We start from the raw sequence: 24628 nt of genomic DNA on the forward strand, positions 1-24628 counted from the left end.
CCACGTGTCCCGCCAGCACCCTGCACTCGTTACGTCCCCTCGGGCTCCCCTCAGTCACCAGACAGAGCCCCCCAAGGCATCCTGACTTCCTTACTGTCACTCAGGGTGCTCATGCGATCCGTCGCCGGGTGCCTGCATCCCACCTACCCCGCTTCCTCGTGTGTCAGCCTGCACTTGGACTCCCCAGGCTGTCCTTACCTCGCCCCTTCACCTTCACCCCCACCCGCCCCCTGCGGCCACAGCGGCCCTTCTGAGGTACGTCATCTCTGCTCACGTTGCTCCTGTTCAGAGTCTCCCAGTGGCCTCCCAGCACCTCCAGGTGGCCTGCGCTCTGGTGCGCCAACCCTGAGGGCTCTCTGGCTTGACCTGGGGCCTTTGCTGGGTCCTCTCCCCAGGACACCCTTCCGGGCTCATTGGCCGGGCCGGTTCCTACTCGTTCTCCATGACTTGGGGTCTCTTCCTCCAGGCCTCTCCCCTTGGGCTGACTTGCGGGTTAACCTCCCGATTTTTGGCACTTACTAAGTGGTGTTATTCCATTTGATTTTCTTGCCTTTCTTTCCTGTTAACTAACCTGAGATGTCTGGAGGGTCCTGAGCCCTGTCGGGACCACATGACACCTTTGGTGCCTGGCATAGAGCACATGCTCAGCGGCATGAGCGGTTAGGTTAGGGGGTGAGTGTGGGCCGGCCGGGAGCGGCCCGCCTGCTCTTCTGACAAGGAGGGTGGATGCGTGGATGCGTGGATGTAGAGGACCCGAGCTGTCGAGGGATTCAAACCAGCGTCTTTCTTCTCCCCTCTTCTCCTGCTCTGTGCCTTCCCCTCTAAGAAGGGCTCTCATTCTTCCTGAGTAAAATCACGGGAGAAACTTAAGACAAAGGAGGATATGAATGAAAGAAGATAATTAACTTAAAGAGTCAAAAGTGCATCAGAACAATAGCTTCTTGTTTACCCTACCCACTGCCCCTCTCACTCCTGTTTCCAGGTGTTTTACTTTGGTTTGGGGAACATAAGTACATGGCCACCAGCCTGGCGACTTGCCGGCTGCATGTCTCCCTAAGATGTCTTTGTCCTAACGTGCGTTTCTTCCCGTTAGAAGCAGACTAAAGGTGTGACTAGGCATCCCCTTTCTTCTGAATTTCTTCTTCTTCAACTCAGGGCCCAGGTGGCTCTCACCCTGGCCCTTCCGGTTGTTCGGCCGATTGGCGTTGAGGTCTACGCTTCCCTGTTTCTAGAGGCAAGGCAGTTGGCTTGACAAGGACCCTAGAACCGGGATTGGAGCCTCAGCTCCATCCCTTATTAATCCCGTGAGCTGGACAGCTTACGGAACCCCTCTGCCCTTCTCCTCTTCTGGAAAATGAAACGAATGGTACCTTTTGGAGTTGTTGTGAGGATTGAGAAGTTCCTGGCACATAGTAGGGATGCAAGAAATTATCAATATTAACTAACAGGATGTAAATGTTTGCATTATTCTAAAATGGAAAAAAAAATCTCTGGTCCCTGCTTCCTCCCTTTTCCTTTCCCAGCTTCCATAATTGAAAGAATTCACTTGTCTGTTGGTTAATTAATTAATTAAGCAAACGTTGGCTTGGGTGTCGGCCACGAGTTCTCCACTGCTGGACGCTGGAGATTTGGTGGGATGCACGGCCCTTGCCCTCCAGGAGCCCATGGCGGGGTCCTTGAGCCACTGCACTGAGTCATCTGGGATGCTGGGGACCCACCCAGGATCCCAGGCTTCACTTGGAATCGGAATCTTTGGGGAGCTCGGGTGTCCTGGCTCTGCCCGCAGGAGCCTCAGAATAACGCTGACTTCACCTCCTCGTGGAGAACCTCTCCACCAGGGCCCCCCGAAGGAGGCGTGACCTTTGCTCCAGGCTGGCCGTCTCCAGTTTTTTCACTGTCCCTGCACCTCACTCCAGAGCCTCCAACAGGCTGATGACTGGAGAGCCTCTTTCGATGTGCTCTGCTGTCATCACACTTGGGTTTGGTGAACGTCCTGCCACCAAGACCACACACTTCTGATACGCACATTCTTTAGCTGTGGTGCATGTGTCATGTTTAGTTACTTAAGCAGTTGTTTTCTTGTGCCCAAATGTGGTTCAGCACTTTACTGTTTGAAAATACGTTATTTGGAAATAATTTCAAATTATCGAAAAGTTGTAAACATAAGGATAGAACCATGAACATTGTGGTACATGACTCTTTTTGAATGATGGTTTTCTCAGGGTATGTGCCCAGTAGTGGGATTGCTGGGTCGTATGGTAGTTCTATTTTTAGTTTTTTTTTTTTTTTTTTTAAAGGATTTTCTTATTTATTTATTTATTTATTTATTTATTTATTTTTGGCTGTGTTGGGTCTTCGGTTCGTGCGAGGGCTTTCTCCAGTTGCGGCAAGCGGGGGCCACTCTTCATCGCGGTGCGGGGACCGCTCTTCATCGCGGTGCGCGGGCCTTTCTCTATCGCGGCCCCTCCCGTCGCGGGGCACAGGCTCCAGACGCGCAGGCTCAGCAATTGTGGCTCACGGGCCCAGCTGCTCCGTGGCATGTGGGATCTTCCCAGACCAGGGCTCGAACCCATGTCCCCTGCATTAGCAGGCAGATTCTCAACCACTGCGCCACCAGGGAAGCCCCTATTTTTAGTTTTTTAAGGAACCTCTATACTGTCCTCCGTAGTGGCTGTATCAATTTACATTCCCACCAACAGTGCAAGAGGGTTCCTTTTTCTCCACACCCTCTCCAGCATTTGTTGTTTGTAGATTTTTTGATGATGCGCATTCTGACTGGTGTGAGGTGATACCTCATTGTAGTTTTGATTTCTCTAATGATTAGTGATGTTGAGTATCCTTTCATGCAGTGTCCATCACAGATGAATGGATAAAGAAGATGTGGCACATGTATACAATGGAATATTACTCAGCCATAAAAAGAAATGAAATTGAGTTATTTGTAGTGAGGTGGATGGACCTAGAGTCTGTCATACAGAGTGAAGTAAGTCAGAAAGAGAAAAACAAATACTGTATGCTAACACATATATATGGAATCTAAAAAAAAAAAAAGTTCTGAAGAACCTAGGGGCAGGACAGGAATAAAGACGAAGAGGTAGAGAATGTACTTGAGGACACGGGGAGGGGGAAGGGTAAGCTGGGACGAAGTGAGAGAGTGGCATGGACATATATACACTACCAAATGTAAAATAGATAGCTAGTGGGAAGCAGCCGCATAGCACAGGGAGATCAGCTCAGTGCTTTGTGACCACCTAGAGGGGTGGGATAGGGAGGGTGGGAGGGAGACGCAAGAGGGAGGGGATATGGGGGTATATGTATATGTATAGCTGATTCACTTTGTTATAAAGCAGAAATTAACACACCATCGTAAAGCAATTATACCCCAATAAAGATGTTAAAAAAACCCAACAGAACCAAAAATACATAAGGCCTTTACCCAGATCCACCTATTGTTAATATTTTGCACCATTTTTCATTTGTGCGTTCTCTTCCCCTCTCTCCTTCTCCCTATCTATATAGTATATATACACATAAAGATTATTGTACCTTAGGTTTTTTTCTGAACCATTTTAAGTTCATACATCATAGCCCTTATTCCTAAATAGTTCAGTGTGTATTTCCCAAGAATAAGCATGTTTTCTAATATAACAATGGTGCAGGCATCATTCAGTCAGTTTAACATTTATTTCAGTTTATCTTATTAGATAACAGACTGTCTGTACTCTGACTCTGTAAGTTCACTTATAATGTCCTTTATAGCATTTCCCTCTAGTACTAGGACCAGGCATTCCATTTAGCTGTTATGTCTGTATCTTCCTTAAATCTGAAACGATTTCATAGTCTTTGTTTTGTGAAATGATGTTTTTGAAGAATACAATCATTTTTCTTTTAGAGAATATTCATTTGGGGTTAGATGAGTGATCTCGTGGTTGGATTCACGCTGTGCATTCCTAGCAGGGATTCTGCTTAGGGATGTGTTCTTATCAGGTCCCCATCTGCCCCTCACTGGTGATGCTAATTTTGATGACCCAGGCAAGGTGATGATTCATTTCTTCACTATATGGTTGCTGTTTTTCTCCTTGTAACTAATGAGAAATACCTTACTTTTATCTTTTGTTTTGATACCTATCCGTCAACTCTTTGCCGGTAATGAAGTTAGCAGTCTTAAAGCCTACTTTGTACAACTCAGGTGCTTGGCTTATGCCGAGACTCCCGCCTGATCTTAATTTTATGGCAGCAGTTGGATGGATTGGAGATTGATGAATAGGAGGCCTGAAAAGGAACTCAAGTAACCGTCACTGATTTTTTACGGATGCTCTTATGGTGAATTATTTCGAAGAGCTCACACTCCTAAATTCATGATAAAAAATTGCAGTGACAGTGTGGAAATCCATCTTTAGCTTGCAGGCTGTGTTTACTGTACATATTCAGTCATTCTATCCTTCTGTGTTTGAACCCCAGAAACAAAGGTGGCAGTGGCCATACAACGTGGGGAGCCGGTGGTCCTGGCGGTCCTGGCGGTCCCCCGGGGGCCACAGCAGCGATGCCGTCACCGTGACGCTTGAGGCGGCCGCCCAGGAGTGGACCTCTTTTTCCAAAGATCTGCCCTTTGCAAAAGAAACTTTCCTGTTCCCTGCTCTGTTTTGGAGATTGACCGAGATGTTTAGGTCAGAGGTTTAACTGTCTCAGTTAACAGCGTTGCTAGTGTCCCATTCATTTTCCCAACACCCTTTGGCTAAGAAAATGGCTAACATTTTTTTTTTCCCACTAAGTAGTAACGTTCATTAGCTTGCGAGTATTTATGTCCTAACAACTTAGTAGCTGTTTGAAAAAATAATACAATAAATTGAAAGAAAAATACTTGCTTTATCTCATTCTTAACCGCAGTTACTTAATAATGGGATGTGTCCCTCTCTAGGGTGCTGCACAGCTCCCCAAACCTTGGGGTCAGATTAGACGCTTCATCTTATGTAGCCATTGCTTTTCATCACAGGAACTGCTCAAAATGTAGTTTCACAAAGATGTGATATCTTCAAAAGGAATGTGGCTCAGTCTAACGTTGAAAGTGTCAATTACCTGGAGCCAGTAGTTTGCATAATGACCAACAGATGTCTAGTATCCAGTGCTTTGCTTGAAAGTTTAAAATATTCTGAAGCACAGCTCTGAGCTCCCTTGGGTGCCCCAGGGTGCCTCGGGACACAGTTGCGAACCATCAAGTTAGGTGTAAGAATCTTTCTGGGGATGCTTTATAATCCTTCCGTAGCCTTTAGCCACCCAAATATGTGCCTCCAGGGCAAGTTAGGGGTTGAATAACTGCAAGGAACAAGATTATAATTTCACAGCACACAGGCAGGAGGCAGAGATGACATTTCAACCTCATTGGCAAAAGGTGAAAATTCCTTCTTTTATTTATGGTATGGCTCAGGTCGGAGGCCTGATCTCTGCCTTTTGGTCAGTACTGCTTTATACCCTGCTTACCATGGATAAGCAGATAACCATTTAACTACATTGTTTATTTGATGAGATTTTCTTACTTAACCTTTTTGGTTTGGTTCACATGTTATTCTCCCCACAAGCTGCTTATTTTCTATGGATTAATGATTAGCTTGTCTTCAGGCTTTGGAAGAGTGCTGAAAATCATCTCAAAACCAAAGTTGTCATAAGGTTTATATCTTTGGTAACAAGATGTGGATTAACTAGCTCCTAGTAGAAATTAGATCTAGTTGACATAATAATTGCAATTTTATATATTTGAGCTTCAGCTACGAAAAGGCTTTTGTGAGAGGAAGGCGGATATTTTGAAAATCACGGTAGCTTTAGAACAGTGACGAGGGGCACCTGCTCTACCCAGTGTGAGGACTTCAGAGTAGAGGAGCATGGCAGGCGGCCTCCCCATCAAAGGCCGAGACTGTCCTTAAAGAGAGGAACGGCCCGGTGTCCAGAAGGAGCCCCCAGCTACGTGTAGCGATCTCGGCCCTGTGCCAGCTCTGTGCTCACAAGCTCCGTGGCCCGGGCGAGGCTTGTCCGGGGACCTGCAGGGTGTTCAACGTTCCTGGGCCCACTCAGCTGTTGTGTCAGCCAGAATCTGCCCCCTCCAACATTTCCAAACACCCTCCACTACCATGCTTGAGTCAAACTCGAACCCAGTCCTTGTTTAACAGATGAGGAAACTGAGGCTCAGAGCAGGAAAAGGGTCATCTGAGGTCACAGGTATGAGTACAGCCAGGATCTGGTCCCCTGCCCGCCTGCCTGGAGTCCATGCCAGGGACAGAGCGGCCCCGGTCATTTCCTTCAGCTCTGATAATCCAAGATTTTTCTGATCAAAGAGAGATGGGAGTTTTTTTTTTTTTCTTTTATTGAACTATGGTTTTTATCTACAGTGTTGTGCTAGTTTCAGATGAACAGCAATGTGATTTTTTTTTTTGCAGATTATATTTCATTATAGGTTATGACAAGATATTGAATGTAGTACCCTGTGCTATACAGTAGGTCCTTGTTGATTATTTTATACATAGTAGTGTGTATATGTTAATCCCAACCTCCTAATTTGTCCCCGTCTCCTTTCCCCTTTGATAACCATAAGTTAGTTTTCTATGTCTGTGAGTCTGTTTCTGTTTTGTAAATAAGTTCATTTGTATTGTTTTTTAGATTCCACATATAAGTGATATCATATGGTATTTGTCTTTCTCAGTCTGCCTTACTTCACTTAGTAGGATAATCTCTAGGTCCATCCATGTTGCTACAAATGGCATTATTTCATTCTTTTTTATGACTGAGTAGTATTCCATTGTAGATATGTACCACATTTTCTTTATCCATTCATCAGTCAATGGACATTTAGTTTGCTTCCATGTCTTAGTGCTGGTGTGAACATTGGGGTGCACGTGAGATAGGAGTTTAATAGTGAAGAAACCTTAGAAGAAAATGGAAATGACAAAAATCCGGTTAACTTGCTAAATATTTGGATTCCTGGATCTAGAATAAAAGCTTCAGGAGGGCGGGGATTTTTGTCTCGTTCACTGCTGCATTTCCACCTCCTAGGATACTGCCTGGCGAAGAGGAGACGCTCCGGAGATGTGTGGATTGGGAGCAAGGGCACGCTCTAACTTATAGGTAAAGTTTGTGGGTAATACTGTACTTAGGTAGTCAGTACTCTGGTAGGATATAAGTTACTGGGTTCTTTTAAGTTTGCTTAGATGAACTTTATTTCATGTTACTCACAATCAAATAATAATCTGCAGAAATAATAATAATGTCTGTGCTGAGTTCTCACTGGCTAGAATGTGATATGGAAGGTAGTATTATGACATTAGTATTTTTGTCATCACCAACTGAATACCCTGCCTATGACTTTATTCTGTTGCGTATTTGCAGTGCTGGCCACAAAGGAAGTGCAAGTGTGATCCGATCATAGCTGGCATCTGTTGCTTATGTTGAGTTTAAAATTCTGACCCCCCCCAAGAGGGGAAACAGAGGAAAGCTGTGCCCCTATGTGACCTGAGGTTGGAAGGTACCTCCCTTTTAAGGATCCTTCTTGTGATGCAGGGGTGTTTATGCCCTTGGCACTAGTTCCTAGAATAACAGCTTACAGGGCTTGTACAGCATTATCTTTTTGGAAGGAGGTCCATACAAGTTTGCAGTATCATTGAGAACGTGGATATACCTGGCAACTTTATTCCAAGAAATTCGGTGCTGTGTGCAGAGGCTCACTTTCATTCACTGCTTGGGAGTCATTATTACCTATGTGCGTTTCTATTGGGACCAAGTTAGAAGAGTGTTGGGCTGTGTAGAGCTGCATCCCAGGCGGGGAGACATGGGAAAAGAGGTCCTCGTCACCGGATTCTCGACTAATCTCCGAGTGGAGTCGTCATTGCCCCTCCTTGCGTTCCAGCCTTTTCACTGTACTGTTCTTTCAGGAAACCTCTCGAGACAATTAACGGAGGACAGTTTGTCAGACCCAAAGTGTTTCCCAGAGATTACTAGAGCTACCAGACGTTTTTCGAAGGGAGAGTTTCCTGATCAGATAAGTTTGGAAAATACCATATAGCGTATTCCTCTCTTATAGTGTAGGACGAAACTGGGCGTGTTAAAGGTTCTGGAAATTCTAAAGGGAAGACTTAAGTTTGGCTTAACCTCGTGGGTCCCAGCTTTCTTCTCCCCAGAATCCTTTTCCAGCATGACAATTCTTAACTTTTTAAGAACAGTGTTCCACCCACCAACCTTGAAGAAATGCTGCCCATGATGGGAAAACCTGATTCCGAGTTTGATTTGCTCCTCACTAATAGTCACAGATTCAGCCAGTGTTCCTCAGCCTTTGTCTTGGAGCTTTGAAAAAATACCGATGCCCAAGCTCATCCCAGAGTTTCTGATCCTGAGTGTCTGGGCTGGTGCCAGTGACGTACATTTTTAAGATGCTCTGCAGGTGGTCTCAGATGAGCTAGAGCTTGAGAGTCACTCTGCTTGGAAGAGGTTTCTGTTTTTTTTTTCTCTAAGGCTGTAGTAGTTGTCTCCACTTCACGCTCTTTGATGCTGGGATGTTTCCTCGAGGGAACTGGTTTCGTGTTGAAAGAAATCTGATGTGACGTGTGGCTCAGAGGTCCTCAGCCCCTGGGCCTCCCGCTGTTGTGTGCCGGGGGTTTGGCCCCGGTCTCTTGCAGGTGTGGTCCTGAGGTTGCTGGAGGGTGGAGGGAAGTGGTGAAGAGGAGGGCGCGTCCAGGGTCCTGCTTCTGAGCCCTCAGGTACTGCTTAGACCTGGATCTCTGCCCATCAGTCAGCTGGTGACTTGGTGACGTGGAGGTGGGCCTCAGGTCCTCTTGGAGGAATGTCCTGTTAGCTTCTGTTCTTTCCCCTCAGGACCTGACATCTTCTCGAATCTCTGTTTCTCTGCCTCGTACCATAAGAAGCCAGGTGGGAAATGGCTCAGTGAGGTGGGTGGGTATTGCAGTAGCTCCTCAGGGAATGAACACAGGGAGAATAAGGTGGGTCCTGCCACCACAGGCTGTGTCCCCTGGGGACTTTTCCAGGAAAGGGCCCAGGTGAGAACATAGGACACAGAAGCTGTCACTAAACTCAGGCCCAGCTGCTCACTGCTCACAATCCAACACTGCAGAGACAAGTGTTGGTAGAAAGGAAAGGTTGCTTTATTCTGGAGGCTGGAAACCAGGGGAGAAGGCAGACTCATGTCCAAAGGCCGACTCCCCCTGCTGGTCAGGGGGCAAGAGCTTTGAAGGGGGAGCTTCAGGGGTGTACAGGTGGAGGGAAGGGGCTACGTGTAGAAACAGCACAGTCAGCTCCGACAGTCATCTTGAAATTGGTCATGCGGTGGTCTGATCGGCGTCGGCTTGATTGTTTTAAGTACAGTTAGTCTTCAGTTCCAGGGTCGGTTAGTTCCCATTTCCTTGAGGCCAGTTCTCTGAATTGTGGCAGCTGATGTCATGGCTATAGCCTGGTCATCGTGTCGTTAGCTAACTCCTTCCACCTGGTGGGGGTTTCAGTGTCTACAAGACTGCGCACAGGACATGGCTCAGAACATTATCCATAGCCCTTGAGGAGGAACTAAAGGTCCTTGACTTTGTTTAATGACTAAATTATTATTATTTTGTCCTGTTTGACTGCTTTTCTTTGCTTCTGCATTTTCTCACTTCTCTGATTAAGTTTATTCTTTGGCTAAAGGTTTTCTACAGACAAAAGGCAGGAATAGGACATGGTGGGTAGGGGTCTGTCCTGGGAAGGCCCCATAGGGTCCTGCTCGGGTTTAAAGCCAAGTCAGCGTCTACCAAATCGACCCACGCTGCACGGAGTGTGGGACAGGCCCCAGCGGCTAAATCTTGGATCAGAGGCAGGCGAATCAAGCTTGTCTTCACATGGTCAACGTGGGGTCACTGGCCTCACCACAGAAATGATGCCAGTTGTCACCAGAGAGTGTAAACTCAGACAGAAAGCACCCCCCGTCCTGTGAATTTATGGGCGGAGGAAAGAGCCCTCACTGGTCTCTCTCTGTGGTGCTGGGAAGTGACCCGCCCAGGGGTGGGCCAGAAGGCGAGAAAAGGGGACCCCTTTCTGCATGGGGTTCCAAGCACTATGTAATCTACTTCACATATACTGTATAATCCCCCCACTTATTCCCTGCCACAGCTGTGGACAGTTATTAATTGAAGTTATAAAAGAAGCCGTGGACTTCTTATTAATTCTCTAAGTAAAGATGAGAGACACGGAAGCTCAGAGATAAAATATCCTGTCCAAGGGTACACGGATGGCTTGAGAGTGACGGGCCTAGAATTCAAACTTAAATCTATTCAATTCCAAAGTCCACTTGGATGTTCCCCGGCCTGTCCTGCTGTCTGTTGCTGGTCCGCATGTCAAGGTTGCCATCACTCTTGCTTCTGAATATCTTTTTTGTGGTTGAGCTGGATAACAAGCTCTTAAAAACATAAAGAGATGCCTTGTAATGCTTTATTGCTTATCAGATACTACTGCAGCCATGGGACAGAGCACTTTTTGTCACCAGTCGTTCTGGGACAGACTCTGAAAGAAAAGAACATGGTGGCACAAGATCGAGCCTTTTTCTCCTCTGAGTATATTTAGATTATGCTTCTTTCGATTTTATAAATAGATGATTGGTTTTCGAATAAGCAGTCAATAGTGCTCGCTGGCAGTGTGCCCTACATCTAGAATTTGTGGCATTAGCTAGAATTTTATAATGGCATAAAAAATTTCCTGGAGGAAATAGAATATCACCATGTGATATAAAGCCAGCATTAGTAAAATAAATATTAATCCAAGGTTAACTGTTAGCCTAAACTTTCTCTTAATTCAGAATCCAAGCTAAACCTTACTGTGTTAAAACAGAAAAGAACCTATATTTCAGCTCAGTTTGAAATTGTAACGTGAAAATCACCATAGACTTGCAAAAGCTCAGTGTGAGTAATGTTAACTGTCTCCATAACTTAATTCCAGAAGCCAAATACCACTGCCCGGGAGGCACATGGCTGTAAGCTTTCAGGCTTAGGGAACACAGATGTCTCAGATGTTAGCTCTGGAGGGTGATCATTTAGTTTGACTAAACATAAGTCATAGGAACATAAGCCTTCTACAGATGAAGGAAGTGCAGAGGTGAAGGGTCTTTTGAAAGTCGCAAGGTTGGTGGGTGGCAGACACTGCTTCTTATTTTGTCACCATAGGTAGTGTTGCCTTTAGTTGCAGTATTTTTAAGAAACACTTTAGCCAAGCCTAAGTAGCCAACTGTTAGGCTTGGCCCAGTGTGTGCTTCTTACGTGTTGTTTAATTCTAACCGAGTAACGCATACATTCCCCAGAGCTGCGGGCTGCGTGCAGTGATAGATGTCAGTGTCAGCGCTCTCAGACCCAGGGAAAGAGCAGGTGGCCCACAGAATCTGGAAGCCTGGTGCAGGGTGGCAGGGAAGGTGACGGGGGAGTTGAAATAAGCTGAAACTGTACCTGCAAGTGACCATCATTCCAAACAAGGCCTATGGTCAAAGTAATTGGATTTATAGTGATTGGTAATTTTAGTGAAAATTAAATGTATTTCTCTCTGTTATGCTGTTCTGAATTATACTTGCTTATCATTATCAGAAAGGACTGAGATGTTTGGTAACCCGATACATTCTGGGAAAAGGTCGCTTAGCATGGAATCAAACGACCTTACCATTGTTTTAACTTTAGAGGCTGGTCAGATACCTTATTTACTCCATGGTTTCGCATTGGGTTCAGTGCAGCTTAGGATTTTTTTTTTCCAAAGTGTGTGTCCATGGCAGTGTCTGCCCTCCATGGTCTAATCCAGTCCCCAGGGCTCCCAGCTGAGAAATCCTTTGAGGCATTGCACAGCGGTACCTGTTAGAATGGCTGCATTTCTGCAGAGCATGTGTACTAGTTGAGACTCTTAACTACCACAAGAGCTAGAAACCCCAGCTCATACCAGCTCAAGCAAAAAGGGAAACATATTGGCTTATATAAATACACAAGGACAGCTGGCTTCTCGGGTTCCTTGGTCCAGGGACTGAGATCTCTCGGCTCTGCTCTTTATGTTGGCTTCATTCAGGTAGTGGGAAAGATTTAATTCCAATCTGTAGATTTAATTCCAGCTGAAGAGGGAGGTGCTTCTTTCTTGGTCGTTCCAGCAAATCCCAGGATGGACTCTCGCTGGCCTTGACGGGGGCACATGTCTGTCTAAACCAGTCCTCGTGTCTCGGGGTTGAATTACTCATTGATGAGGTCTTGGTCATATGTATTACTCCTGAAGCTGGTGATTTCATTCACACAGGAGCTGGAGAAAATGATGGTTTAGTAGATGAGCTCAGGCTCTTCAAATTAAGCTGTCGGGACTTTGAGGGCATACGGGCATCAGGGTCTTTTTCCTCGACCTGGATGCCGCAGCGTCGCCCATGGTCTAAGCGGTCAGTGTTGATTTTTTCCCCCATAAGGTTCTTGTGTTGGTTTCTCTGAGTTATCTGTGAAGACTTTAATCATATTCTTCCATTATGCTATTACTTACCAGGACAATATCTAAAATCCCAGTAAATGAGGACCTACAGTCAGCTGTAGTGCCCAGTAACAGCCTTGGCCTTCTTGAGGGAGGGCAGAGTGACGGGAGCTTTGTGTTTTCAAGCCTTGTTTTTCTGTCCCAGCTTTTCCAGGACTCATTTGGGTGAGACAGATACTCGAACAGAGCCTGGGTGGGTAAGTTATTATCACAAAATTATGTTAAAAAGTTTTTTCTCATTGTATAGGTTTCAGGTATACAGCATGATAGTTCAGCATCTGTATACACTACAGGTGGTTACCACCGTAAGTCTAGTTACCATACATCACCATACAGGTGACCCCCTTCACCCACCTTCAAACCGCCTTCCCTCACAAAATTATCTTAAAAAGTTTTTTCTCATTGTATAAGTTTCAAGTATACAGCATGATAGTTCAGCATCTGTATACACTACAGGTGGTCACCACCTTAAGTCTAGTTACCATACATCACCATACAGGTGACCCCCTTCACCCACCTTCAAACCCCCTTCTCTCACAAAATTATCTTTAAGCTTTTGCATCTGCTTTCTTTTCCTGTTAACTAAGATGAATAACTTTCTAGGTTGTTGGAAAAATCAGAATAAATTTCTGAAGCCTTTGAAATTATGATGAGCTCACCACTCTTTTTTTAAAGTGTAAATCCCTTTTGAACTCTTTAGTTTTAAAAAAAATTATTGAAGTATACTTGATGTACAATATTATATAAATTACAGGTGTACTCAGCACTCTTAAATATCTACAATAGCAGCTTTCTGTCTTCATGTTAAGAGATCAGTTTCAGCACACCAGAATAATAACTCAATTTTATTCTCTCCTTTATGGGCCTTGGGTTCCTATAAAGTGAAATTATGAGCATAAGTATACTGTTGATACCCAGTAGCTGCTGTATTTTTATATTCATTTTAGGAGTTAAAGAAGCATCAGACTTCAATAAAAATCTTTTCTCTTTATAGAACAAGTGACAGGTTTTAAAGGTAAAAAGGAAAGAAAAAGAGAAAAGAATTTATATGTCACAGTTGATATCTTGCAGAATTCTGCCCCAAATTAATAAAAAATTTTAACCTTGGGACTTTAAAAGGGGTGTTATCTGACCTTTTATCCTTAATAGCAAAGTGGGTGAGAGAGACTATCAGAATTCCATAATTGACATAAAATTATGAGCCAGGCCTAAATATGCGATTTATAGCTGCCATTACTAGCCCCCCCCAGATATATTTCCCCTAGTTGTGGTTCACGGAGGATCTTGGATTTGCAGCTCAATATCCTTAATTGGTTTTGGGAAACTCTGGGTGAGTATTTCTGCAACTATTGCTTCTTTCTCCTCTTTTCTTCTTTTGGGATTCAAGTTACAAGCATGTTAATTCTTTTATCCATGTCTCAGGTGCCACTTCAGCTCTTTTCTGTATTTTCATTCTTTTGTTCTCTCTGTGCTTTTTATTTATTTATTTATGGCTGTGTTGGGTCTTCGTTTCTGTGCGAGGGCTTTCTCTAGTTGCGGCAAGCGGGGGCCACTCTTCATCGTGGTGCATGGGCCTCTCATTATCGCGGCCTCTCTTGTTGCAGAGCACAGGCTCCAGACGTGCAGGCTCAGTAATTGTGGCTCATGGGCCTAGTTGCTCCGCATGTGGGATCTTCCCAGACCAGGGCTCGAACCCGTGTCCCCTGCATTGGCAGGCAGATTCTCAACCACTGCGCCACCAGGGAAGCCCTCTATGTGCTTTTTATGTGGATATTTTCTCCTTACATCTCTTTTACTTTAGGAAATCCCTCTTTGCTTTGTCTAATCTGCTCTTGAACCTGTCTATTGCATTTTTAATTTCAATTATTATATTTCTATCTAATTCTTTTACATAGATTCCAGGTATCTGATAAAATTCATCATCTTTAATCTATGTTTTCTAGCACACAGCAATTATAATTATATCAAAATTCCTTTTTGATAATGATAGTATATCCCCCAGATAGTACACCTAGAGTGTATATATTATCTGTCCTTTCTCTTTAGTTTTTGGTCATTTGTTCTTGTCTCTTGTTGTGCTTTGTAATTTTTCTTTAAGGACCTGACATTGTATATGAAAATCGTAGGGTCTCTGGTTGCTGTTACCTTCCTCCAGAGAAGACTTAATTTCTTTCTGCTGGGCAGTGGAGTAAATCTATTCATCTAGGTACAGTCAGTGATCACGATGATTGGGGTGGAGTTCAGGCGGGTGTGTTTCTGTTGACCTGACTCCTAAGGCATTTGGCAATCAGGGCTTTGGAAAGGAGCTCAGAGGTGACCTCAGGAGGGTCAGTGTGAGTGGAGTGGCGGACGTGGCAGCCAGACTGAGGGGCTGAGAGATGAGAAGACAGAGACACCAGGGCCGATACTGTTCTGAGAAACCTGGCTGTGCGTCAGTATTCACATGCACACTCGAATGTATATTCATGGACGGCACAGAGGTGGTAGGGTCTGCAGTCCTGTAGAACAGACTCTTCATTTCATGTGAGTATTAGAGACTGGGCTAAGCTACCCCCAAATACAGTGACTTAAGTAATAGTTAATTTTTTAACTTAAAATCCAGGGTGATGGTTCACCCTAAATGCAGGAGATCCTGGGAAAATAAATGTCTTCTTTGAGGCAGCAGGATCATAGGGTTGATTCCTAAGTATAGGAGGGGTGTACACAAAGCCCAGGGCATGACAGGTGTCCACTGCATTGGCTTCTCCTAGGTCTCTCGGTGGCTGGGGCCTGGACTAGCTCTCATAGTAGGACTCAGCTTTTGGAAGAGATAATATTAGAAATTATAATAAATTGTCATCCTGAATGCCAGTGGCAGGGTGAACAGCTAGGGGGAGTAGAATCTCAGGGCGGCGTCCACAGCCCGCCTGCTACCTTGTGACTTGGACATGGGCTGTGCACACCACCTGATCGGGACCCTGCACCGGCCTGTCAGCTGTGGCACAGTGTTTTCCACCACTCCATTCAGGGACCCACACCTACAGGGCCCACGCCAATGGGCTCTTCACTTTTGAATCAGCTGTGGCAGAGGGCTGGGCTCACAGGATGCCAGGAGTTTCGTTCACCAGCCTCCAGGGCTCCGGGTCAGGGAGTCATCTTGGCCACCTCTCCTTTCCTGATGACAGGTGCAAAGTCTTCACAAGGCTCCAGAGTCTTACTCAAGGCAGAGCCCCGGGAAGTGTCAGGTCCGGTGCCCACATTCTCTCCCTGTGATTTCAAAGCCAGTGTGGCGGATCTCATTTGCCTTCATATTCCCGTTGCCTAATGGATGCAGCAGGGCAGTGGGAGGTGCTGGCTGAGATCTTTTGTGCCGCACCCCCCCAGTCCCAATAGTAGAGCTAGTGTCCTGTTGAGAACAAGATCTAAGTTCTCCAAGGCCCAGTACACCCCCAGTTGATTTCCATGTGCAAGAAGGGACACTAGGGACTTCCCTGGTGGTGCAGTGGTTAAGAATCCGCCTGCCAGTGCAGGGGACACAGGTTCGAGCCCTGCTCTGGGAAGATCCCACATGCCGTGGAGCAGCTAAGCCCATGCACCACAACTACTGAGCCTGCGCTCTAGAGCCCGCGAGCCACAGCTACTGAGCCTGTGCTCTAGAACCTGCGAGCCACTACTGAGCCTGCGAGCCACAACTGCTGAAGCCTGTGAGCCTAGGGCCCATGCTCCGCAACAATAGAAGCCACCGCAGTGAGAAGCCTGTGCACCTCAACGAGGAGTAGCCCCCACTTGCCACAACTAGAGAAAGCCCGCGCACAGCAACGAAGACCCAATGCAGCCAAAAATAAAATAAATAAATAATAAAATAAATTAAAAAAAAAATAGAGACACTAGTTTGTCAAACTTCTACCAGTGACAGATAAGAAGAGGGACTTCTGGGGACAACCTTTGTGAATCTCCCAAAGGAGAGCAGAGAGGCTAAGGAAGCTGGGAGGGTACCATGCTTCTGAGCTGAGGCGGAGGAGGGTCAAGAGGATTGCTCATCAAATTCCTGGGGTCTTCAAGAAGCAAAGGCTGTGTGTGCGCTATCTTACTGGATGTCTGCTGAGCTACCGGACCTGCTGACCTGCCCCAGGGCTGATGGAGCACAGAGCAGAGCATTGATGACAGAGGGTGTGGTGGGGTAACATGCAGAGGACACAAGACAGCCCCCTTGAGTTCAGGGTCCCTGAGAAATATGCCGGCAGGCTCCCACCATGAGCAGGCCCACGTCCTGGCCCACAGAGGGAAGACTAGCTTGGGCTGTCACAGGCGTAGAGAGAAGGCTCTCGTATTGGCGCAGGGTGGCATGATGCTGCTGGCGGGGGTTCAGCTGGAAGGTGCAATCGGATCTGACACCATCGATGCCCAGTGGCTGCTCGGGATCGAGCCTCCTGCCAGCAAGCCTTGCTGGGGCCTCCATCCATCCTTCTGTGTCCATTGTGTAAAAGAATAGGACACCAACACACAAGGAACTAACCACGGAGGGAAAAGCTCCCCCCAGCCTCTCTGCTCTGCGGCCAGAGGAGCGGGTGCAGGGAAGAGGGAGGGGCGTGGGGCGCAGACTACCGCTTCCTCTGCCTCTGCCCACCCACCCCTTCCCTCCTCAGCCCACCCACCTCTTCCCTCCTCTGCCCACCCACCCCTTCCTCTGCCTCTGCCCACCCACCCCTTCCCTCCTCTGCCCGCCCACCCCTTCCCTCCTCAGCCCGCCCACCCCTTCCCTCCTCAGCCCGCCCACCCCTTCCCTCCTCTGCCCACCCACCCCTTCCCTCCTCAGCCCACCCACCTCTTCCCTCCTCAGCCATTAGGACCAACAGCTTGGCCTGCTTTACAGAGAGGAGGGAAATCTTAGAATTGAACGTGAGATTGAAATGTTGCATGGACTTAAAAAAAACCCTTTTATTGTGAACATATTTAAATATACACAAAAGTAGACTATAATGAACTTTCATGACCCCATCAGCCAGTCTCAACAGTTATCAGCATTTTGCCCTTCTTGTTTCTTCTCTCCTTCCCCAACTTTTATTTTATTAAAAAATTTTTTGTGAGAATATTTTAAAGCAAATCCTAGCCATTATGTCATTTCACGTGTAAATGCTCTTGTGTGTATTTCTAACATACAAGGACTTTTTTTTGCAAAACCATTATGCCATTATTGTTTATAACAAAATTAACATTAATTCCTTACTTAATATTATATAACACCCAACTCACATTCAGATTTCCCCAATTATTTCAAAGGGATCATTTCACAGTTGCTTTTCAAATTTGTATATAAACAAGGCCCACATTTTGCATTTGGTTACTGTGTTTTATGTCTCTTTTATTATGTTGTTGTTCCCCTAGTGAACTCTCTCTTTGTTCTTCCTGACATTGACTGATGGAGAAGCAGGTTCATTTGTCCTGTAGAACATTTCACCCTCTTGACTGATTCCTCTTGGTGACAATTAACTTGTTTCTCTATCCCTGGTATTACCTGTAAGCTGGTAGGTAGATTTAGAAACTTGACTAGATTCAGGTTCAGTTATTTGTAGACAAGATACTTCATAGGTGGTTATTTTAATATACCAATATTAAATATTATTATTAATATTAATGTTATTAATATTTTAATAAACAAAGGAGACTAAAATGTTTGGGAATGGACTGAGAATAAAAGTCACTCACATCCCAGTGGGAAGGGGGCACAGTGTGCAGCTCTCAGTTACTGGAAAAAATAAAACCATTGGTTGTTGATCAGTTGAGCTGATTAAAGTTAATTTCTTCTGCTGTACAGGAAAGTGATTCAGTTATACACATATATACATTATTTTTTAAAATATTCTTTTCCATTATGGTTTACCGTAGGATATTGAATATAGTTTGCTGTGCTACACAGTAGGACCTTGTTGTTTATCCATTCTCTGTATAAAAGCTTACGTCTGCTAATCCCAGCCTCCCACTCCACCCCTCCCCCAGCCCCCTCCCCCTTGGCAACCACCGGTCTGTTCTCTATGTCCATTGTGTCTTGATCACGTTCTCTGGTTGTGCTCGTTCGGCATGCTGGCTGCTCAGACAGCGTGTATTTGGATGGAGTGGGTGGGAACTAATTTGCTGGGTTGGGCTGGGTGAGGAGAGTATGAACCAAGCTGACTTCATCTTTTTCATGTCTTGAATCAAAGTAAAACCTCTGAAGGGCAGCGGAGGGAGTGTATCCTTTTAAATGATCTGCTGGTGGGAGCGCAAACCCGCTGTCTGTTAATTTCATCATCTGTCCTCTGTGTAGTTCTCATTTGATGTCATTGAAACGCGTACAGTTTGACATGGATTCCCTTGTATTGTCTTCTTTTCTAAATATGATTTTCAGGGCCATGGCAGTTTTCTAGAGAAAGTGCACAATTATATTTCATTCCAGGTTATTTATCTTAACTGGAACAAAATGAAAAGTAGTGTCTTTTGTCTTTCATGGACATCCATGAAAAGCTTGAATTGTCACAAGTGGCCCGATTAATAAAACATTAAGTGTGTAAACGTTTAATAGTCCTTATGAAATGCCATTTTTAGCATTTGCTATCCGGTTTCCTCCCTTTTGCATAAGAAGTGTGCCTTGCAAATTATCCACCCAAAGGGTAAATTTATTTGTAGTTGGGTAAATAGAATTAATTTGAACTGCTGAAATAATTTATTATTTTTGCTGAATTTAAACTTTTACTTTGTGAGTAGTGTGCACACAGAAAGTGATTCTTTTGCTGGTCAAAGAAACATTTGATATTTGAGCCTGAACCATTCTTAAGGATAGTTTCCCAGAAGGGACTCTTGAATCTTGTTGCTTTTTGCTTTCTTGACTTCCTGTGTTAACCTGTTCTGAAAATTACTGTGATTTTTTTTCTTAGAATCAGTGTTAAGCCTAAAATACTACTCTTCTCTCACTGCCTCATATCCATGAAGAATGACAAGAAAAGGAGGAAATTAATGGTGTGAATTTTAAAGTTTTCATCCCTTTCATCAGGGGAGATGAAATTTTATAGATGGATAAACATTTAGGTCTTTTGGGGAAGTGACTCGATAATATTTTAAGGGGAAGTGTTTACATTTTTGTTGTTGCTGACATTTTTCCGGTTGATTGTCAGATTTTCCTGTTTTCAGTATGAAGAAAACACTTGATGGTGGATGATTTTCTGTAGCCATTTAAAATACGCAGTTATGAGGTGATACATGAAGAGTGTGTTTCCCATTCAAGTGGGAAGTCGGCTAAAGGGAAAAAATGATGTAATGACTTTTTCGTTGATGAAGATGAGGCTGGCAGTTTTAATCTAAATATTTTGAAATGAATCCAACTTATTTATCTAGACCCCACCGAAAACTTAACAGCATCTTCATGGAATTCAGAGGTATCATACCTGAGCTTTTCAGGTAGCCAGTTCTGGTAGCAAAAAGGGCAGAGGTCTCCTTTCCATTTTGCTGATGGACTGTAGGTTTGCTCGAAAGCTCTGAAAGTCGGTGGCTGAAATAGCCGAGGCCATTTTCCATGGGCTTTGGCTGTGGAAGCTGAAGTTAATGCCTTTCTCTGTGGCTTTTCAATATTATTTTTTTCCCAAATGTTGGTTGTTTTCATCTGGAGTTTCTTAAACAACAATAACAACTCCTTTATGTTTAATCATTAACTTAAAATATGTTTAGCACCTTTTTCATGCAAATGCCGTCGTAGCCACAACAGTCAGTGGGAAAGAGGTGGCAGCTAACAGCGACCCTTTCCCTGGTTCTGATTTCTGTCTGCTTTCTGCTGCCTTTGTCTTTTCACCATAGACACACCAGGCTCATGTCAGCAGTAATTCTCCTGCTCTAGTTTCTGTAACTTCCTCACTAACAGGTCTTTAGCCGGCGACTGGCTCATACAAGACAGAGGGTCTGGCCAGTGAGTGTCTTATGCATCTCAGATGTAGAGTTTCAGGAATCAGAGGCATCTCTGTACACGTCTTATTACATTAGGAGAGTCCTCAGGGGTAGCAAGAGCCATGCCCTGATCCCCTGGAGTCCCCCAGTCGCAAAGCTGGAGATGCCCCTCATTTCGGTGCCTGTCCGCATTACCTCCTGCTCTCCGTTGATGTCTGGATTTTGATTAGGGCTTCTTTGAGATGTTAATGAGGACCAAACTATTGAGACAGTTAGAACCGCTTAAATATCTGAGTTGGGAGAGAGTCCTGTTCTTTATTTTATTGGCTAAAAGTTCCTTCCAAATGTTTAGATGTTCAAATTATTGCCAACAGCAAAAATATGTTTAAAGAAAATTGGCTTCTCATAATTAAAGTGATTAAAACAAATATTAAACATGGATAAACAGCCACCATTTTTTCTTATTTACCATTTTGATGAGGTATAATTTATACAAAGTACACAAATCTTAAGTGTGCAGCTCAGTGAAGTTTTACATACAAATATACCCACACAGATCACCACACAGATCAAGATTTAGGACATGTCTAGCACCAGAGAGGTTCCCTGTCCACCCCGTCTCACACTTAATACCCCCGCCCTCAAAGATAACTGCTCTTCTGACCTCTGATCTAACCCAACATCTTGGATTAGTTTTGCCTGTTTTTGAGCTTCAGGTAAGTGGCATCATAAGGTCTGTGTTCCTTTGTGACTGGCTTCTTTCACTGTGTGAGATTGATGCAACGGTTTGTTGCTGTGTAGTGTTTGATTGTAGGAATATACAGCAATTTATTTATCATTTTACTGTTGATGGACAGTTTGTGTCCATCATACAATGACTATTACAAATAAAGCTCTGGTGGACACATCTATTCTTGAATTACTGGATCACAGAGCCTATGTGTATCTTTAGAACTCACTAATAAACAGTTTTTCAAATTGGTGGTGTCCGTGTAGGCTCCCACGAGCATTGTTTGTGAGTTCCAGTTGCTCTACATCTTTGTCAACACTTGGTTTTGTCAGCAGCCAACTTTTAACATTTAAAGAAATGCTATCTCTAATTTAAACATATGATTTTTATATCCCCAGAGCTAAGTTACTTGCTTTTAAATGAATTTTTAATTCACCAAATGCTATTATTGAGTATTATTGAGGGCTTTATTGTGCCTTAGGGTCTGTAAGAGAATAAAACATAACCCCTGCTTTCATGGGTTTACCATATTCCACTGGGGTGCCGTAGAGAGCAGGCCATCAGCACTGCAAGTCAGGATGTGAGTAAGTGCCATATTCAAGTCACTCAAACACATCTTGACAGCAGGACTGTGTCCTCAGCTACATTGTCAAGTGCATTATGCTCGTCTCTGGCGTCTTTTCACTTTTCCTTTAGCACTGTGATGTTGTCAACTTTGTACTTTCCAGCATACCTCACTGTGCCAGCCCATCTGGCTAATGGTAGCACTATGTACTCTCTAAAAGTACTCTGCCTTTCTCCTGTGCATTGTCAGATTTGATTCCCCAAAATCTTGCTTATGAGTCAGGTAAATTAAGTTTTGTATTAAAATTGGATAATGACTCATATATATTACCTCCTCCAAGAAGTATTTTTCTTTTAAAAATGGATCCCAGGAGGCATAGTGTCTTAGCTCAAAGGAATTACCATTGATGCTTGGATTTTTGATGTTTTCAGGCTAATGGAGAATTTTGAGAAGTCTGCTTTATAAATATCACATTAAGAGAAGCTATCCATTCCACCTACATTTAAAGGTAGCTCTAACAGGGGAATAACTAAAAATTAAGGCAGAAATTTCAAATAATTCCCATTCAAGGATGAATTGGCCCCATTATATATCCATTGGTTTGGACCACTTATTCTAAATGGATTGGAATAGAGTAGATGCAGTAGAATCTCAGATGTGTTAAAATTTTATACATATCTTTAGATATGTGTAAAAGTCATTTTAGATCTTATATTCCAATAGACTTTTCTGTTTACTCATTGTAAAATTAAAGGACTTAAAGTCCTTTTGTTTTTCACAGTTAATATAGTACTTAGTGTGGAAAAGTATGGAAATTCAAATGTTTCTTCAATGTTTACTTAAAACATGGGATAATGATAAGAAGTCTTTCTGGTCCACAATCAGAACCTACATTTTACCTATCTGATCAGAATTCTTACTTAATGCATCAAGATACCTCTAGATTTCAAAACCAATTTTGAATGAGAAGATATGGTGATAATCATATCCAATTTATTTTTCTTTCATTTGTTATGACTAAAACCTATGCACACACCTGAGTTACTTTTAGAAAACTCAGTAAACTTGATAATTATACTTGTATAGGTTTTGCACATCTTTTGTTAAACCCCTTTCTAGATACTTTATATTTCTGATTATGTAGTCAATGGTGTCTTTTAAATATTTCATTTTCTGACTCTTTGTGCTGATATATTGAAATACAATTTATTTTTACATACTGAATTTTGTATCTAGCAACATTGTTAAACACGCTTATTAATTCTAATATTTCATCTGTGCTTTCTTTTGGATTTTCGACATATATAATTACACATCAGTAAATAATGACGCTTTTATTTCTTCGTTTCCATCCCTTATCATTTTTATTTCTTTTTCTTGCCTTACTGCATAGGCTGAGATCTTGAGTGCAGTGTTGAACAGAAGTAGTGGTGGTGGGCATCCTTATCTTATTCCTGATCCTGAAGGGAAAACTTTTATCATTTCACTGATAGGTCTGATGCCTGTTGGAGGGTTTTTGTAAATACCCTTCATCAAATTAAAGAAGCTGCCTCCTATTCTCAGTTGTTAAGAATTTTTAACCTGTTTGGGTGTGAGTTTCATCGTACACTTTGTCTCTATCACACTGTCTCTTTAATGGGAAGATGGCAGTGCTGACTGACACTCATTAAGATGTGACCTTTTGGATTGTTTATTACCTGGGATGGGTTCCAGGCAGATCCTTTCGCTCTCTTTCTTGGCTAACTGATGCTGGAGGAATTGATGTTTACAATCGCCTGACACCTCCTTTTTGTGCAGGTTCTGCGTAGGGCCTGGCTCATTATCCTCAGAATACATTTTGGGTTTTTGTTTTGTTACTTTTCCCCCCATCAGGCCTAGGCTAGAGTCTTTTCAGTGGAAACAATCTGTGTCACAGTCCCATGCACGGGTGAATTGGGAATATCGTCCTTATCCTTCTATAGGCAGCACATCCCTGTGCAAAGGGCTCTTGGCAGAGTCGAGGTACCTGGGGTCCCCTGGCTCTTGCAGGGCAAGGGCCTCACCCCATGAGTTGTTGTGTTCCCCTCCCTGGATCGAGGTTGGCGCTAAATTCTCCTCTAGGGCTACTGTAACTCTAAGACTCTGTGAATCTTTGAGGGGTTGTCTGTCATCATCTTTTTTCTCATTATCCTTACAACCATGAGGGGGTCAAGAATTTTAATCTTGTATTTTCAGGTGGAAAACTGCCTTGCAGAGATCAAGCGATTGGCTTCAAATCATGAGGAGAACAGAGCACCATATTCTAGATCTGTCCTGCAAATGGAAATTGAATATATTTAAATTATACTTATTTAAAATGTAAATGTCAAAATTTATTTACTTTAAAACAAAAACTTTTTTTGGATAGCTATCAAACTTCTTGTGCCATGCTTTTCACAGTGTCTAGCACATCTTAATGGTCAATTAAGTGACCATTGTAACAAATGTTGTGAAATGACCACAAACTGAAAGCTTAAAACAATAGAAATGTACTGTCTCACAGTTCTGGAGGCTGGAAGTCTAAAGGAAAGGTGCTGGCAGGGCTGTGCTCCCTCTGAAGGCTCCGGGGGTGGGTGTCTGGTCTTTGCCTCTTGTAGCATCTGCTGGTTGTCAGGCACCTCGTTCCAGCCCCTGCTTCCATGACCACATTACCTCCCCCGCTTCTGTCAGCATCCCTCTGCCTCTCTCGTCTAAGGGTACATGGGTTTGCATTTAGGGTCCAGCCAGATAATTCAGGAAAGCACCTCCTCTCAAGATCATTAACATAATCACATCTTTTACCATGTAAGGTGATAGTCATTCTTTTGCCATGTGAGATAATATTCACAGGCTCTAGGGTGTGGATATATCTTTTTGGAGACCACCATTCAGTCCCCTAAAAGTAAAGCTATTTTTTGGTGGTGATTTTCTTGGTGTAACTAGAAATG

At 43.9% G+C, this 24628-nt stretch overlaps 1 protein-coding gene across 15 annotated transcripts in view; it reads left to right on the forward strand.

Moving 5' to 3' along the window:
• Positions 1-24628, forward strand: part of CSGALNACT1 (chondroitin sulfate N-acetylgalactosaminyltransferase 1) — a 343992-nt gene that overhangs the window by 173932 nt on the left and 145432 nt on the right. For 5 of the 15 annotated variants that reach the window (XM_057537121.1, XM_057537118.1, XM_057537116.1 and 2 more), the window contains exon 3: positions 7042-7113. The exons of the other annotated variants lie outside the window; for them this stretch is intronic. The gene's annotated coding sequence lies outside the window, so the exon portion shown is untranslated. The remainder of the gene's footprint in view (positions 1-7041; positions 7114-24628) is intronic. 15 annotated transcript variants of the gene reach the window in all.

This window comes from Balaenoptera acutorostrata, chromosome 21 (genome assembly GCF_949987535.1).
Source record: "Balaenoptera acutorostrata chromosome 21, mBalAcu1.1, whole genome shotgun sequence".
In the NCBI taxonomy this organism is placed as follows: domain Eukaryota; kingdom Metazoa; phylum Chordata; class Mammalia; order Artiodactyla; family Balaenopteridae; genus Balaenoptera; species Balaenoptera acutorostrata.